This window comes from Phalangium opilio, unplaced genomic scaffold (assembly GCF_054372755.1).
Source record: "Phalangium opilio isolate 3A_F unplaced genomic scaffold, DU_Popi_V2 ptg000043l_1, whole genome shotgun sequence".
NCBI lineage: Eukaryota > Metazoa > Arthropoda > Arachnida > Opiliones > Phalangiidae > Phalangium > Phalangium opilio.
In genome coordinates, this window is record NW_028324167.1 from 1,649,780 (window position 1) to 1,665,591 (window position 15,812).

At 39.4% G+C, this 15,812-nt stretch overlaps 1 long non-coding RNA gene across 6 annotated transcripts; it reads left to right on the top strand.

The window, feature by feature from the left end:
* The first annotated feature begins 1,096 nt into the window (after positions 1 to 1,096).
* LOC149677306 (uncharacterized) lies at positions 1,097 to 13,420 on the top strand. 6 transcript variants are annotated; one of them, XR_016366365.1, is made up of 5 exons: positions 1,097 to 1,414; positions 5,551 to 8,166; positions 8,236 to 12,882; positions 12,961 to 13,042; positions 13,096 to 13,420. It is a non-coding gene; the product is annotated as an uncharacterized LOC149677306 (long non-coding RNA). The 6 variants fall into 6 exon arrangements; XR_016366366.1 differs by having other exon boundaries at positions 13,120 to 13,420; XR_016366361.1 differs by having other exon boundaries at positions 8,236 to 13,042.
* The last annotated feature ends 2,392 nt before the right edge of the window (positions 13,421 to 15,812 follow it).

The window sequence follows — 15,812 nt, forward strand, 5'->3', positions numbered from 1 at the left end:
GACATAACTGATTAGCCCTTAAAAGGAGGACTATTCTCTTAGGAAAATATTAAAAAATAAATGACAATCTTACTACAATATGATAATTAGTGGATTTAATTAGTCTTAAAAACGATCAAGGACTACTGCCTCGTCATCCGCCATTGGTTTAGTGGCGTCTGCTAAATCAAACCTCCTACCCCTACGGGATTGGTTGAATTCTCACAGGCTGAGGGAGAGAGACGTAGAGGGGGGGAAGAAGAAGTGGTTCGATTTAGCAGACGCCACTAAAGTAGACGCCACGGATGGCGAGGCAGTAGTCCTTGATCGTTTTTAAGACTAATTAAATCCACTAATTATCATATTGTAGTAAGATTGTCATTTATTTTTTTAAAAAATATTTAATTCCACTTATATTTAGAAAAAAAGCAGTTCTTTTAAAGTATAATCAGTTATGCAAGCTGCCCTTTTCCTTTAATTAATACTGAATGAAATATACTCAATAGCGCGAGGCCAAATGGCGCTACATCGAGTGACAGATGATCACTAATTTACTAAACCCCTTTTTAATTGTCGCGCTCTACAGTTCGTGACTGATCTTTTCAAACGCGTAATTTCACCTCTAGATCTTAAGTTCTTTGAAATTTCATAAGTTCTCTCCGTCATACGTTCATTCCATAAGTTTGGGCACTGGGTACAGACTGGAGCTTCTCACGAAGTGACTTAGGTAGGTCATAGATTCAGGGTAAAGCGACGTACGCCTGGTGAGGCCCTGTCAAAGGAGGCTTAGTACTGCAGACTAAATAGGACATAGATGCGGAAGTCCTCCAAAATTAACCACCACCACCGAGTGTAGCCAATTGACTCGCTTCCGTCGTTCTCCCTCGAACTAGTTATCTCGAGTACTGTAAGTCTCTCAGTAGCGTTGCGAACTTGTATAGGAAGTTGTCACATTATTTTTATATTTTGTAACATTGTTATATTATAATCATCTTTTGGTTAAGTGTTCATATTATGGCCTCGAGCTTCTTGTTTGAATATTTCTTTTAAATTCTTTTAAAGCTGAGTAAAAACCCCAATCGTACGAGTCATGGGACATTCCTGGTAAACCCCTGAACTTGTTTGGCCACGTTGGCATTGCCAAAGCCTTATACCAAAAAGTGGCCTACGTGCTTCTCGTGGCGTATGCCTGTTTGAAGTAGAATGCAAAAAGACTGTTTCGCGTCAGTCGTAGAAAAAGGTTGAAAGGGATAAGGTGTCCGAGAGTCCGAGTGTCGCGTACAACACCTCCGCGCATCGGACGGTTCTTAAGTCGTGGGCGAAAAGATCTCCGCGCCTCGGTCCTTTGAAAAGTCGCGGCCGCACCACCGTATACCGAACAGTTGAATCGACAAAAGCAAGAGAATGAAAATTGGACGAGAATAGGAAACAACACGTATGACGTTTAAATTAATTAATAAGGGGTTATTTACCAGCTGACATGTTTTAATGATTTGAATTTAAAGAGTTGAAATAATTTTTTATTATGTTTGAACAATTAAAACTAATGTTACTTGTTGATACTTGTTTTCTGTTTAATTTAATGTCGACAATTTCAGTCCCCTAGATTAATATATGCATGATTTAGTGAAATTAAGAACTCGCTAAAAAGAAATTGTCGCAAAGTGCACTCATACTTATGGAAGGAACATATCACTTATAAACTTAAGCTTTACTTACTTCATTAGAGAAATCATCTTCAATTGTTGAATTTGATAAATAAGGACTGATCCTAGAGAGCGAGGCATCATTGGAATTTTCGGAGTTGTTTTCAATTACCATGTGGAGAATTGCCCTGAAACGAAAAGAAAATAATTCAAGTTGAAATTGTATTTAAGAGTTTCAATGAATATAAATAATTATCGTACAGATAATTAAGTGACGTGGGTTGAGAGTTTTCCATGGCGGAAATCAAGGGTGATGACGCAGACCTCAGGACAGCAGGTGAATTGTTAGATAGACCCAAAGCTAATAGGCTTTCCAATTTATTTTCCTAAATATAAATTTGAAAACTGTAACAAAATTCAGAATCATAGGTAACAAAATGCCAGGGAGCCCAGCCAAAAATTTAAATTCCTTATAGGAAAAAAAATTGGATTTTTGCCCCCAGAATTATGGGATTTTATAAAAAAAAAAGTGTTTTTTTGGAAAATATAGGACCAAAAATGCTCTTATAATATTCCTGAATTTTACTAAAATCGTTTAAAATTCCCAGAGTATTTGGTCAAAAATGTATTTCCAGGTTTCCAAGAACCCTGGTTTAAGCATTGCTTAAAATAAAAAAAAAACTTTCACTTACTTCGTTAAATTTTCTTAGAAGTTCTTGAACCTCAGGCGTGAAGATATCCCTGGCGTTAATTACTATATAAGATGCTTGAAGAGCAATTACCATGCTAGAATTAATGAACAATTAAATTTTAGAATTTTGCAATACCTTACGCCATAATTACCCCAGTTCGCACTTCTTCTTATAGCAATTAAAAATCAATTTCGGCTCGAAAACCGCGGTAATAAAACTATTTATCCTTGGGCTACGACCTTGCGGGATTCTATATTCTGGCAAAGAACTAAAAAAAAATCAAAAGATTTCTTTCAGAAGTTCATGGCATTAACAGCATCGACGTAAGTTTATAAGTGATATGTTCCTTCCATAAGCATGACTTCACTATACCTATACAGTTCGTAATGCTACTGAGAAACTTACACAGCTCGAGATAACTAGTTTGAGGGAGAACGACGGAAGCAAGTGAATGGATTAGGCCTACACTCGGTGGTGGTGGTTAATTTTGCAGAACTTCCGCATCTATGTCCTATTTAGTCTGCTTTACTAAGCCCCCTTTGACAGCAGCGCCCCACTCACCAGGCGTCGTTTTACGAGAATCTATTCATGACAAGCTCCAGTTTGTAACATGCAGTGACAAACTTCTGGAACGGAACATATCTTATGAACTTAGGCTTCTAGTAACTATAAGACCAGTCCGCATAATGAAACGTTCGCGAAATATCTCCGAATGAAGAAATTATAGGATAATATAGAACAGGTTGAAAAACACAGGATTTTATAGGAATAATAAAACTCGGTATTTACCCGAGACTAAATTTAAACATTGTACTTGAATATTTAAGACATCAGTCGCTGAACTGTTAATTTCCTTCTCGAGAAAAAACTGGTTGATTACTTCAAGAAGCTCCACTTTCTTAACAGAGGCCAGGATTTCATTAATGACGCCATTAATCTATTAATTAGCATCGCATTTAATAGAAAAGTGCAGGTAACAAAACACTATGCCTTAAAAGAACGGCCTTTTTCTAAACATATAAAAGGAAGCAAATATTAAAATGAAATAAGTAAATGATCTCTTATTACAACATGATAATTCAATTACATTCAATTAGTCTTAAAAACGATCAAGGACTACTGCCTCGCCATCCGTGGCGTCTGCTAAATCGAACCTCTCTTACCCCAAACGGAATTGGTTGAATTCTCACAGGCCGAGAGAGGTAAGGGTAAGGTTAGTTCGATTTAGCAGACCCTACTAAACCTGCAATGGCGGATGGTGGCGCAGTAGTCCTGGATTTTTTTATAACTAATTAAATGCTAATGTAATTTATTAATTTAATTTTTATGTTTAATTCCTTTTATATCTTTAGAAAAAGGATTCCGTTCTTTAAAGGCGTAATCAGTTATGTTAGCTGAAGTTATCCTTTATTTTTCTTCAATTTGAAAATATTATTAATTTATTCTCCATGTTATAAATACCTTAATTACTTCTTTAATAATTTGAATAGCGAGGAGTGGCAACTTGTCATCAACGCCTTCCTTTAACGCTTTTAGCAGCCACGTTTTTAAAACTTTGAAGTTGGAGTTACGTCGAGTAGCGTTTAAGAACAGTTCTAAAAACTTTGGGGTGCATTTTCGTAAAATACACAGAAGGAACTCGCATGTCTGCAAAATAATTAGAAATAAAAAAGTACTTCTTAAACTAGTTCCTTCTAAAGTACCAATTATTAACAACACAAGTTCATAAGATTATGTTCATCGATAAGTTAGTAACTGGTTAAACATTATAGCTCGTCATTAGAGGACTGCAAAGGCTTTGGGAAAACTCCAACTCCATAGAAAGCCAAGGGACTCCCTCATTTTTGGTCGGAGTTGGAGTTGGGTAAAATAAATAATTTGGCTTTGGGTGGCTTTGGGAATATTATCTCTGAAATGGAACGGAGTCGGAAGGGAGTGGAAATATTTCGAAAACTTATACGGGAGTCGGTCGGGACTGGATTATTGTTGGATTCAGGTGGCTTTGGCTGGCGTTGGCATTTATAGTATCCAAATGGAGTTGGTGGCATTGGGAGCCGGCCTTATTTTATTCAACCGGAGTTGGGTGGCATTAGTATTATTAGTCAATTTTTCCTCTTTGAATTTCCCACGCGGCTGTTTTGGCGCAAGCGGGATGCATGAAGTTCACACCCAACACAGACGGGACATGACGGTCGCGGCTGGTACAGCCGTCCCTCCGCAAAAAAAAATCAAATTCATCGCTGTGCTAGAGGAAACGAAACTAAAACTATTTGTTCTTTCAAGTTAGAGAGTCATAAATTTTTCCGTCGCCTTAGATTAAACGTAAAAAGGAAAACTACAATTATAAACAATGTTCGAGTTTATAATAAAAATAATTGAAAAAATGCAGTGGGATAACGTTGGAAAACCTTCAAAATAAATAAGTTCATAATATACCACACGGCCGGCTGGGAAACGTTGGGGTAAATATAAATGAAAATTGGTTACGTTAAATGCTTTTGTGTTTTGAGTAAGAAAGTTTGTTGAAGCTCTCATTGGCTTTGGCAGAGATGGGAAAACTTGTCGGATAATCCGGATATCTCATTAGTTTGGTCATGGATTAGAAAAGTTGTCGCATATCTCATTGGCTTTGGCAGGGATTATTAGAGAACGTGTCGGATTTCTCATTGGCTTGGCAGTAATTGGAAAAATTGTCAAATTTTACATTGGCTTCGGCAGGGATTGGAAATATTATTGAATTTATCAATTGGCTTTGGTAGGGATTGGAAAGATTTTTAAATCTGTCAATCGGCTTTGGCAGGGATTCGAATTCGTGTGAAACTTCACAATTGGCTTTGGCAGGGATTCAAAAATGAAATGAACTTTAGTGTGGCGTTAGGGAGGAGTTGAAAATATAACAATGGCGTTAGGGTGGCATTGGCGTTTGTGAAAATTTTACCATTGGAGTTGGCTGGCTTTGGGAATGACTTTTTTCAGTTTGCAGCCCTCTACTCGTCATGAAGCGAGTGAAGTAGGTCATAGATTCAGGGTAAAGCGACGCCTGGTGGTGAGGCGCTGCTGTCAAAGGCTGAGTAATGCAGACTAAATAATAATAAGATGGATTGCAAAATTAACCACCGTCGTTCTCGAACTAACTCGAGCTGCAAGTCTCCAGCATTACGAACTTGTATAGGAAGTGCACTCGAACTCGAGATTGCCAGTTTAGGGACCTCAGTCTGTCTTCTCGCCTAAAGGCTTTCAGCAAATACGAGATCTTTGAAGCCCGGGCTTGAACATCCTCCAGGAGGGTTATGTCCCGAACACGATAGGGGTTCCATAAGCAAGAGGCTGATTCCAGTAATGGTCGAATAAAGGTCGTGTAGATTGAGGTCAAAGTAGTTAGGGACTGGCCAGAAAGGTTATGTTTAATTACGGCCAAGAGGCAATTCGCACGGGTCACCGTGCGAGAGACATGGGAGTGTTGGTCAAGGTTAGCTGTTATAATTGTACCCAAGTCGCTGTGTTCGGTAACACGTCTGATGTTTTTGCCCACAAGAAAATACGGAGATGGCGAGGTAGGCTGAATTTTCTTGGCTTGGATACTCTGAACAACCGATTTTGAATCATTGAATGAAAGTGCGTTTGCCTACGACCAAGCCTCAAGAGTCTTCAAATCATCCAGAAGAGTTTTGACATCGGAATAAGAATTGATGACGCGGAATAGTTTAAGATCATCAGCAAACAAACGACATTCTGATTGTAGCCGTTCTGGTACGTCGTTAATGTATACCAAGAATAAAAGAGGACCCAAAACGCTTCCCTGTGGTACGCCACTATAGACTGGTAACGGGTCACTTAACGTCTGATCGACACGAACCATCTGCATACGATTTTGCGAAAACGCCGATATCCATTGTAGTACGTTATTGTTAACTCCATACATCTTGAGTTTGGACTGAAGACAGGGATGCGAGACCGTGTCAAAGGCCTTGGGCACATCAAGGTACAGGACATCCACGCGCTTCTTATTTTCATAGGCATCCATCCATAGGTGAAGTGAAGAAAGCATATTGGTAACTGTAGATTTATTGTGTAGAAACCCGTGTTGGTAAGGGGAAAGAAATGGCTTCAGGTGAGTTGTTAGAGCAAATTTGATACACTTTTCCAGTACTTTGCATATAGTGGACGTGAGGCTTATTGGACGATAGTTTTTTGCATTGGATTTTTGACCAGAATTTTTGTAAATAGGAGTAATGTGTCCCATTATCCAATCTCTGAAGAGACTGCCTTGTAGCAGCGAATTGTGAAAAAGGACATGTAGTGGGCGAAAAATAGTCGAAGAGCATTTTTTAAGGAGTCGATTGGGAAGGCATCCGGGCCGGAAGAGGATTTAACGTCCAACTGGTCGAGAACTCGACTTATGTCCTTGAAGGAAGGCACGAAGTCATCCATAATGTTGACGGTTAACTGAGGTAGATGAGAGTCGTCCGTAATACGCCGGTTGAAATTATGAACGAACGTTTCATTGAGGTAGTTTTCCATACGCAAGTCAGAATCTGTTAAATTATTTCCATCCACCAAAATGCTGAGACGAGATTTTGGTGAGATTAGTTAGCGCGAGGGCTAATTCAGCAAAGTGGTTTATAAACTCGCGGTACCAGCCTCACATTCCTAGAAAGGGCCTGACCTCTTTCAGATTAGTGGGACGGGGGTATTTTGAGTATTCTCTAATAGCCAGTGTCTTGGATGGTTCCGTTTCAATTCCGTTTTCACTAGCTAATAAACCTAGGTATTTCACTTTTGTCATTAAGAAATGGCATTTCTCTCGTTTGCACGTGAGACCATCTTCACGCATGCGTTCGAGAATCTTCTCAAAGGCGACCACGTGGTTTTCTATTGACAGGGTTTTGGAAAGCAAATCGTCGAAGTATATTTCGGCGTGGGTTGTAAGAAAGTCCCTAAAAACTGATTCCATGAGTCTTTGGAAGGTCGCCGGGGTGTTTACCTAACCAAAGGGCATGCCGTTGAACTCAAACAGACCTTTGTGTGTCACAAAGGCTGTGTACTGCTTACTTTCTTCACTCAACTCCACCTGCCAAAACCCATCTTTTAGGTCAGACTGAAAAGTATTTATTGCCTAATAATTAGTCTAGCTGTGCCCTAATTAGCGGAATCGGATACACATCCGGTACTGTCACACTATTAAGTTTTCTAAAGTCCCCACAGAAACGGTAGTTCGGTTTACTGTTTGGGTCTAGGCTTTTCTTTTTGATTAGTAATATGGGGGATGAAAAGGGGGAGTTACTTTTCCTAATTAACCCATCTTGGAGCATTTGGTCCAATTGTTTTTCCGCAACTTCTCGCTTGGGAGGAGAAAGTGTATATGGGCGCGATTTATAGGAGGTTGGGTCAGATAGTTTGATTACGTGTTCGACTACTTTTGTTCGGCCAGCTTTCCCTGAAAACAAATCGGGAAAGCTTACTACTATCTTTTCGATTTGTGCTAGCCCTTGCAGCTCCTCGGGGGTCCTATCTATTGGAACTTCAGGAGGCTTGACCTCCACCGTTACAGGAATATTTTCCACTAGATCGGTACTCGGATTAACTCGTTTGAGTTCCGACGACCCATGATCTGAGGCGCCGCAAAAATTCGAGCCGAAACCGGTCGCGTAAGAAACTAAAGGGTATTCTTGGCCCTCATCTCTAAACGTGTACGTCAACGTGTGTGGCTTTGCGTGAAGCCCCGTATGAAGGATAAAATCCCAACCTATTATAATGTCGGCTTCCGGGTTAGTGGATAAACAAAATTTCTATTTCCAGGAGCTGTCGCTAATTTTTTCCACGAAAGTGGATCGCCCTTCTAATTCTACGTTAGTGTTATTTATTGCCCCTAGCGGCGGTCCTGTGTAAGATTCTAATTCCTCATTTTGGTACCTTAGGGAGTCATAGAGGAATTTGGACATCAAAGTGACGTCAGCGCCATTATCTATGAGAGCGGTACTTTCCCACCCACGAATAGTAATTGGTGACGTTGAAACGCAGCAGCTAAGCCTCACGTCTTGCCTAACATGATGGGTATCGCTTTCACCCTCACTAACCTCTTTGCCTATCCTTGATTGGTCATCCCAATGGTCAGATTCTGGGTTTCGGGGATTAAGCGACTTAACAGATGTATGGGGGTCTAAAATTGTATCCCTCGCCTGATAAACTGGGCCAACCACTATCACAGCAGCGGAAGCACGTGGTCCAGACTGAGATTGGTCGGTACGTTGCTCCGCTTTGTTTTAATCGCGGTTTCTTTTGTGGCAATATTTTTCCCTGTGGTTTCTTTTGCCACAATACGAGCGCTGGCGAGGAGGTCGTTTTTCTTCTACCGTCTCCCTATTGGTTTCCCTAACAATGGATTGGCAATTTGAATTGGCATTGTCCTCTTGGCCCAACTTATTATCCCTATTTTTATCCCCAATTTGGCTTTAAAGTTAATATTAGAGGATTTGGTAAATTTTGAATCGTACGCGTCGCATTGAGCCTGCATATGCTGTGCGTCTTGGGCGGCCTCTTGTACTTCGGTGAGGGAGTGTTCGCCCGAGATTTTCCTGGATCGAACCAGGTGGGGGTTTAATCCATTCAAAACTTTCCTAGCTATTTCATGTGTTGACATGTTAGTGTCGAGTTGTTTACACATTTGTTCTATTTCTAGGATTAACTCCAAAACTTTCTCGTTGGGTCTCTGTTTTCGATTATAGATAGTAATTTCTATCTGCCATGTTTACTTTCATGGGAATCCCCGAAGATAGGGGTGTGTCCGAATGGTGGGATTACTAACTCTTCGGGGTCACCTTGCTCTACCGTTTCGGTAACACGTGGCGGAAAATTCCTATTTAAAGTGGTAGTAACAGGTTGTCAGGTAGGCCCGTGATAGGATTGCAAATTTCCGTTTTTTCGGAACTATATCTGGATGAACTACCATTTTGAGTATTAGAAATTCCCGAAGCCATGAGTTGTTATAACAACTGGTTTTATTGTTTTGGCATCTCCAATAGAGAATTCATGGTTGCCGTTAGGCCTTTAAATTGTTTTCTAACCCTACTAGGGGACATTGGCTGACTTTCGTCACCTTCACTACCACTTTGATTTTCGCGATCCATTTTTAAAGGAATTATTCGAAAATCTTCTGAAGCCTAGTTCACACCTGGCGAATTGAGCAGCGAACGGAGGAGCGAACTAAAGGCGCGAATAAGTAATCGAATAGATCCAAGCGAATGAGGGAGCGAAGAGCTGTCACACTAGGCGAATTGAGGGGCGAAATCTCCAAAATGATACCTGTAGGGGGTGCTATATTGGCGGGAAAATCAGAAAGATTGGCTGGTTTATCCTTTTTCATCATTTCCAATGGATAGAATGATAGAAAGAAGGTGCTTGCATTGCATTGGGGTAGGATTTTTGTAGCTAGAGGATGAACTTAATACACCAGCCAATAAAAAATCAAAAAACTGTATGGGATTTGATTAAGCTTCGTAAACTATTGCAGAAATTACGAATGAATGATAGAGCCAATTATATGCCTAGGAAGTGGTTGAGAACGACTCCGACAACATTAAAGAGTTTATTGCAAATGGTATGTCCATTTATTCAGAAGAACGACACAATTTTGCCAGAAAGCATTCCACCCGGTGAACGTCTTGGTCATGCTTAAGGCCAAGTATATTTGGATGAAAGAAAGAAAAAAATCTTCTTTGGTCGCTCGCTAGAAAATAGATTTTTGGGCGATAACAGATAAGAGCTGAGCAGCGAATAAAAAGGCCTCCTACCCACCCACATTTTATACGGGCAAAGCTGACCTATTCGCTCGTAAAAATAGTTTGGAAACTATTCCGGGCGAACGGGGTGAGCGAATGTCCAAAACTATGTCAGACTAGGCTAACGGATGAGCGAACTGTTCGTGACGGGCTATTCGCTCCTCCGTTCGCTCCTCAATTCGCCAGGTGTGAACCAGGCTTGAGAGGGTCAGTTAATTAATTAACAAAATTTAAAGATAAAAGTTAATGTTGCCTTTTTACGCAACAATTTAATTCAAGGGGAATTATAGTTAATAGAGTTCGTAAGGTTATTACCGTAAACAACGTAAACACGAGTTTTCAGTAAAGTAAATTAAAACAAAACAAAATTTTGATACTCTTTCTGGTACGTTGATTATGCGATGGGTCTTCCTTAGTGTGGATACTTCGTTGCTGGTAATGGCCATTTTCAGTGTTCGAGTATCGTAATGTTCTCCTTTGTTCTAGTTTCAAGCGAGCTGTACAAGAAAACGCAAGTCGTTAAAGTGTTTGGACGGGAAATTGGACTCCATCGGTCCGTGTACTGTAGGAGTCCATTCTTTTTCTTGAAGCGAGCGGGTCCCTATTCGAGTTTCGGTACTGCAAAATGGCGTCTTTTTTTGTGGTTCAGCGTGCGGGTCCGGTCAGCTCCCATTAATCGCTATTCGTCCGTAGATTCTACCTTTGTCCCTTGTTGTACCGTAGTTTTTCGGTGCAGCTTTTCAGGATCGTACTTAAAGTCGTTAATTATGGCTGCACGGCCCCTCCACCATTTTGTAGAGGGCGATAAGACGTTAATTTAACGATGGAGGAAAATCGCGCCTTAGCTACAAAAGTGAAGTAAAACCACAGATTTTAGATTTTAAAATAAATACATTTATTTCCATAAAGGGTTTACAAGTTCATCCTCTAAAGGGACAGTCTTGACTCTCCTGAGTCGTGGTTCTAACTACCTTGGTGAGTAGCTCTCTCGTCCCGGGCTCTCGTTCCCCTCGGTCCCATCCAGGGGGGTTGACACTCGAGAGCCTATGGCGGAGACGGAGAGAGGCCAACTTCTCTTTCACGTAACATTTACACCTGGTGGAGGATGCTACCATATACTGGCGTCACACTCTACGCTGGTTTGAGTTTCAGGAATTATATCACAGACCTTCACAATTATTAGCATTATAGTGCTATTAACAAATCATGAAACCCTCTATACCTCATATGGGAATGTTGAATTAACTGCGCTAACGTAAACACCACTCTTATAACTGCCGTAGGGAAAACACAGTAAACTTTTTGTCATCTTTACAGGGTGAAAAGCACTATCTTTATTTCAAAGCCTTAATAAATTGAATAGATATGACATTTTTTACTTAAAATTGGAAGCGCGAACGGTAAATCCAGTATAAAACAAGACGGCCCAAGGGCTCGTAATAGTATCCACATCGTACGAGTGAATAGCCCCTCTATACCCTACCCTAATGAGTGGATAACCCCTCTATAACTTACCCTAATGAGTGAATAGCCTATCTTTTACAATTCTTAAATGATTTACCGTGCATAAAATCAGAGTTAATAGCCCCTCGATGCCCTACTCTAAACAGTGATGAAATTATAACCGTATAAACTTACTTATGCTGTAATACTAATATTCCGGCGACTCGAAGAACAGATAGTTTTAGTGATAATCCCCTTGATGAGTTTACAACATAGACTCATGCCAATGCACACTTATCGCATCTTATAAATTTCTAACAAGGACTTATGCCCAGAAACATTTGAAAGAGAAAGTTAAGTTATAGTGATTATCCCCTCGAATTACCTTTAGCAATGCTAAAATGATCAAACGCATAACGCTCATTTAACACTAAGTTAGCTCTATCTAAAAGCATATTTGAATTAACCGCCAAAACGTTCCAGTCAAACATAACATAGATGGCTATAGCTACCGAACGAGAACGAAACACATGAGGAGAGGGGTAGGAAACGGGGAAAATCGTTATCTATTTAATTAGCACATAAATAACAAGTTGGGAAAACCAAAATATTACCTCTCCGTGTCGAGAAGATTATATAAACTTAAGTATCCAATGAAAACGTCGACCTTTTTGCTCTCATCCTTTCCCGCGCTTTGCGCTTCCGCATTTCATCCTTACCCTCAACATTATCTTCCTCCATTTTACATACAAAAATCAAATACTCACAAAAAGAAGCGGCAAAAACTTGCTGGCTCTTAACAACCACTTAATTTGACCATAAGTTTATAAGATATGTTCCATAAGTGTGTCACTCGTTAATGAGAGCTTGTCATGAAGTGACGTAGGTGAAACGTCATAGATTCTCGTAAAGCGACGCCTAGTGAGGCGCTGCCAAAGGCTTAGTACAGACTAAAGAGGAGGATGGACTGCAAAACCGAGTGTAGTCAATTCTCACGTCGTTCTTGAACTAGCTCTCATTAAGCCTCTAACATTACGAAGTATGGGTAGTGACATACTTATGGAACATATCTTATAAACTTATGATTTGACTTAATATCCAACTTCCAAACAAAAATATTTACTGGCAGATAAATTGACAACCCACAAGCAAAGAAAAATTCTCAAGAATGGCTTCCGCAAATTTAAAAGCTCTATTTTCAACTAGGTGGGCGTATCTGATTAGATTTAAAATATATATTTTTGAAATTTTTGGTCTGACTGTTATCTACACCTAGATGGTTTTCAGTCAAACAAACAAGGAGCATAAACACAATAGTGGAAGCTTCAGTCTTATTTAAAACATGTAAAACAATTATCATCTCTGCAAATAGCTTACACATTTCTTTTTTACCAATGCCTAACCGTTTGGATTTTTCTAAAGCAATCTTAGCACCAAAAATATTTTTTGATACAAAATAAATGTTTTATATTCTTATTAAGAATAAAACAAGAGGATAAAAAAGGTCTGTCCTCTCGTAATTTTTTAAGCTTTTATAATGATTACTCTATACAACAGTAACAAGGAGTATAAACCCATTAGTGGAAGCAGTATTTTTTTTCCGAAACAATCTCGCTTATGTTTATCCTCTCTAGACTTCGCTAAAAACGTATTACTCCTACGTAAAATATTAATAGACAGGCAAGTATTCATACCATTAAAGAAGGAGCTCAATATTATCCATATTTTCATTTCATATACAGAGAAAAGAAATTATTATGTTTCTGAGAGGAGCTTCCCATTTTTGTTGTTGTTTTTAAAAATATATCGCAATGCACGGGCCTTGATAGATATAGGAGGCAATGAATGAAATATACACAATGCACGAGCCTTGGTAGATATAGGAGGCAATGATAATCTCTCTCTTTGCACGAGAGGTTTATTTTTAATATTTAAATAAATATAATTATTTTGAATTATTTTAATCTTCAATAATTAACATTGATAATAGTTTAATCGTTTAAAATAAAGTTATACCAATATCTTCTCAAACTTTGCTAATATTGACGTTTAAATTGATGCGTACCCCTCCTACCCGATTCTTTTAAAATTTTGGTATATAAATGGAAATCGTTTCCCTTATAATAGTAAGGAAAAAGCGCAATTGCTACAATGTATTCCACATTCTTCTTCAAAAATTATGAAAATTGGTACACATTATGACTGGGACCACATGAGCATCATAGAAAAATTTTACAACTCTGTGTTCGATAGTTTGGTCGCCATATTGGAAAATGGCCGCCATCAATGCTAGGTACAGTATATTTCACCATGTTGTTGGAAAATTATGAAAATTGACAGATATTATAATCAGAGCTGTGTAAACCTCATAGTAAAATATTGAAACCATTCATGAGATAGTTTGGCCGCCATGTTGGAAAATGGCCGCCGGGAATGTCATTTAGATACAGTATACTTTTCAAAAATTATGATAATTGGTAAATTTATTGTTGAAGACCGTCTACACATTAAACTTGAATACTGAAGACGTGCTGATAGTTTGGGCGCCATCTTGGAAAATGACTGCGTGAAATGCCTAATATATCACCGATATATAAATTTTTTTTATATTTTTTTAGTCTTTACTGAGTAGATTATTTTCATGAACGCATTAAACACCATAAAAATAACTATTTCCAAGTCTAAGTTATCGACCCCATCTTTAAAAATAGTCACTGAAGCTATATCTGATGCAGGAATCAGAGTGGTGTGAATGGGTCTTTGACCGAAATAGCGATAGCGAACCCATCCCCACTGTTCGGGATTAAATCGTTTCCTAGCTATTGTTGACTTAATCTTTTCATTAAAAACTCTCAACGTATTTGTAAGATGTTGATTTTCTGTCATTACTTTAAACACCACCTTATCATAACCACATCCAGTTACAGCATGTAAATGAAAGAAGTGTTCTCTGAACCTTTTTTTCTCAAATGCCTCCATTTGAGATTCTCTACTTGGTGCCGTTATGGTTTCAGATTTAAGAATGAAGACGTTCCATTTTCGGGTGTGATAGTCTAGCAAAAGAACCAAGCTATTCCGCTACTACAATAGCTAGGAAACCATTTAAACCGCGAAGAATGGGGATGGGTTCGCGATCCCGAATCCTAAGTCCCATTCACGCCACTCAAGACCAACGTTTAATACTCATTATCTGTAACTGCGGAACCTCTTGTGTAAAGAACTGTGGCAGAGCAAAAGGGCTTCTTGTGGCGGAGGGGGCTCGAGTTCGGTGTGCCGGTTGGTTCAGACCGTTCCTTGTCCCGTTCCCTGAAGGTTTTGCCCGGCCACTTTGCCCCGTTCCCTGAAGGTTTTAATCGGCCGCTTTGCCCCCGCCCAGGTGTTGCCTTAATTGGCTCACCCCGCTATTGGCCACCCTCTGAGGGTCGCGGATGCATTGTTTCAGTCGTGTGGCACTGATGTTCTTGGAGGGAAATCCTCCGTCTCTTTGAGCCTCCTACTGCCTTAATCCTTCCCTGTCACCGACCACCATCTTGCTGGGGTCGCCGCTGACGGTGTCCAGCTTTTGTCACCTGCTCAAGGGGCGTTTGTCGGGGCCGCTGACCGATCCCGTGTGCCTTGATGGCGTTTCCGCGGGTTCAATTTGGAATATGACGAGCCCCCAGCTAGGTGCTCCGCCTAATCAAGGCCTCTGACCTGCAATTATTGTGAAAAAAATCTTCAGGCTGACGAAATGAATATGAACGAACTGTTAGAGATTTGTCTTAAATCTAATCTTGAACAACACGAGAATGTATAAACCCCCATATTAAAATATATACCCTAATCAACATGTTCAGAATTACAGCTTTGAATAACTTTTCTTTCTATCAGAATTTAGGGTAATAATTTTCGAGTGGCCATTTTCAAAGATGGCGTCGATAATATTTACTTGGAGATGGCTATTTTTTGGTGTATATTACGTTAATGAAAATCATCTACTCAATATAGGAATTTCGAAAAGATATATTTAGTATTTCAAGCAGTCATTTTCCAAGATGGCGCCCAAACTATCAGTAGCACGTCTTCAATATTCAATAATTGTGTTTAGACGGTCTTCAACATAATTATTACCAATTTTCATAATTTATGAATAATATACTGTATCTAAATGACATTCCCGGCGGCCATTTTCCAACATGGCGGCCAAACTATCTCATGAATAATTTCAATATTTTACTATGAGGTTTACACAGCTCTGATTATAATATCTGTCAATTTTCATAATTTTCCAACAA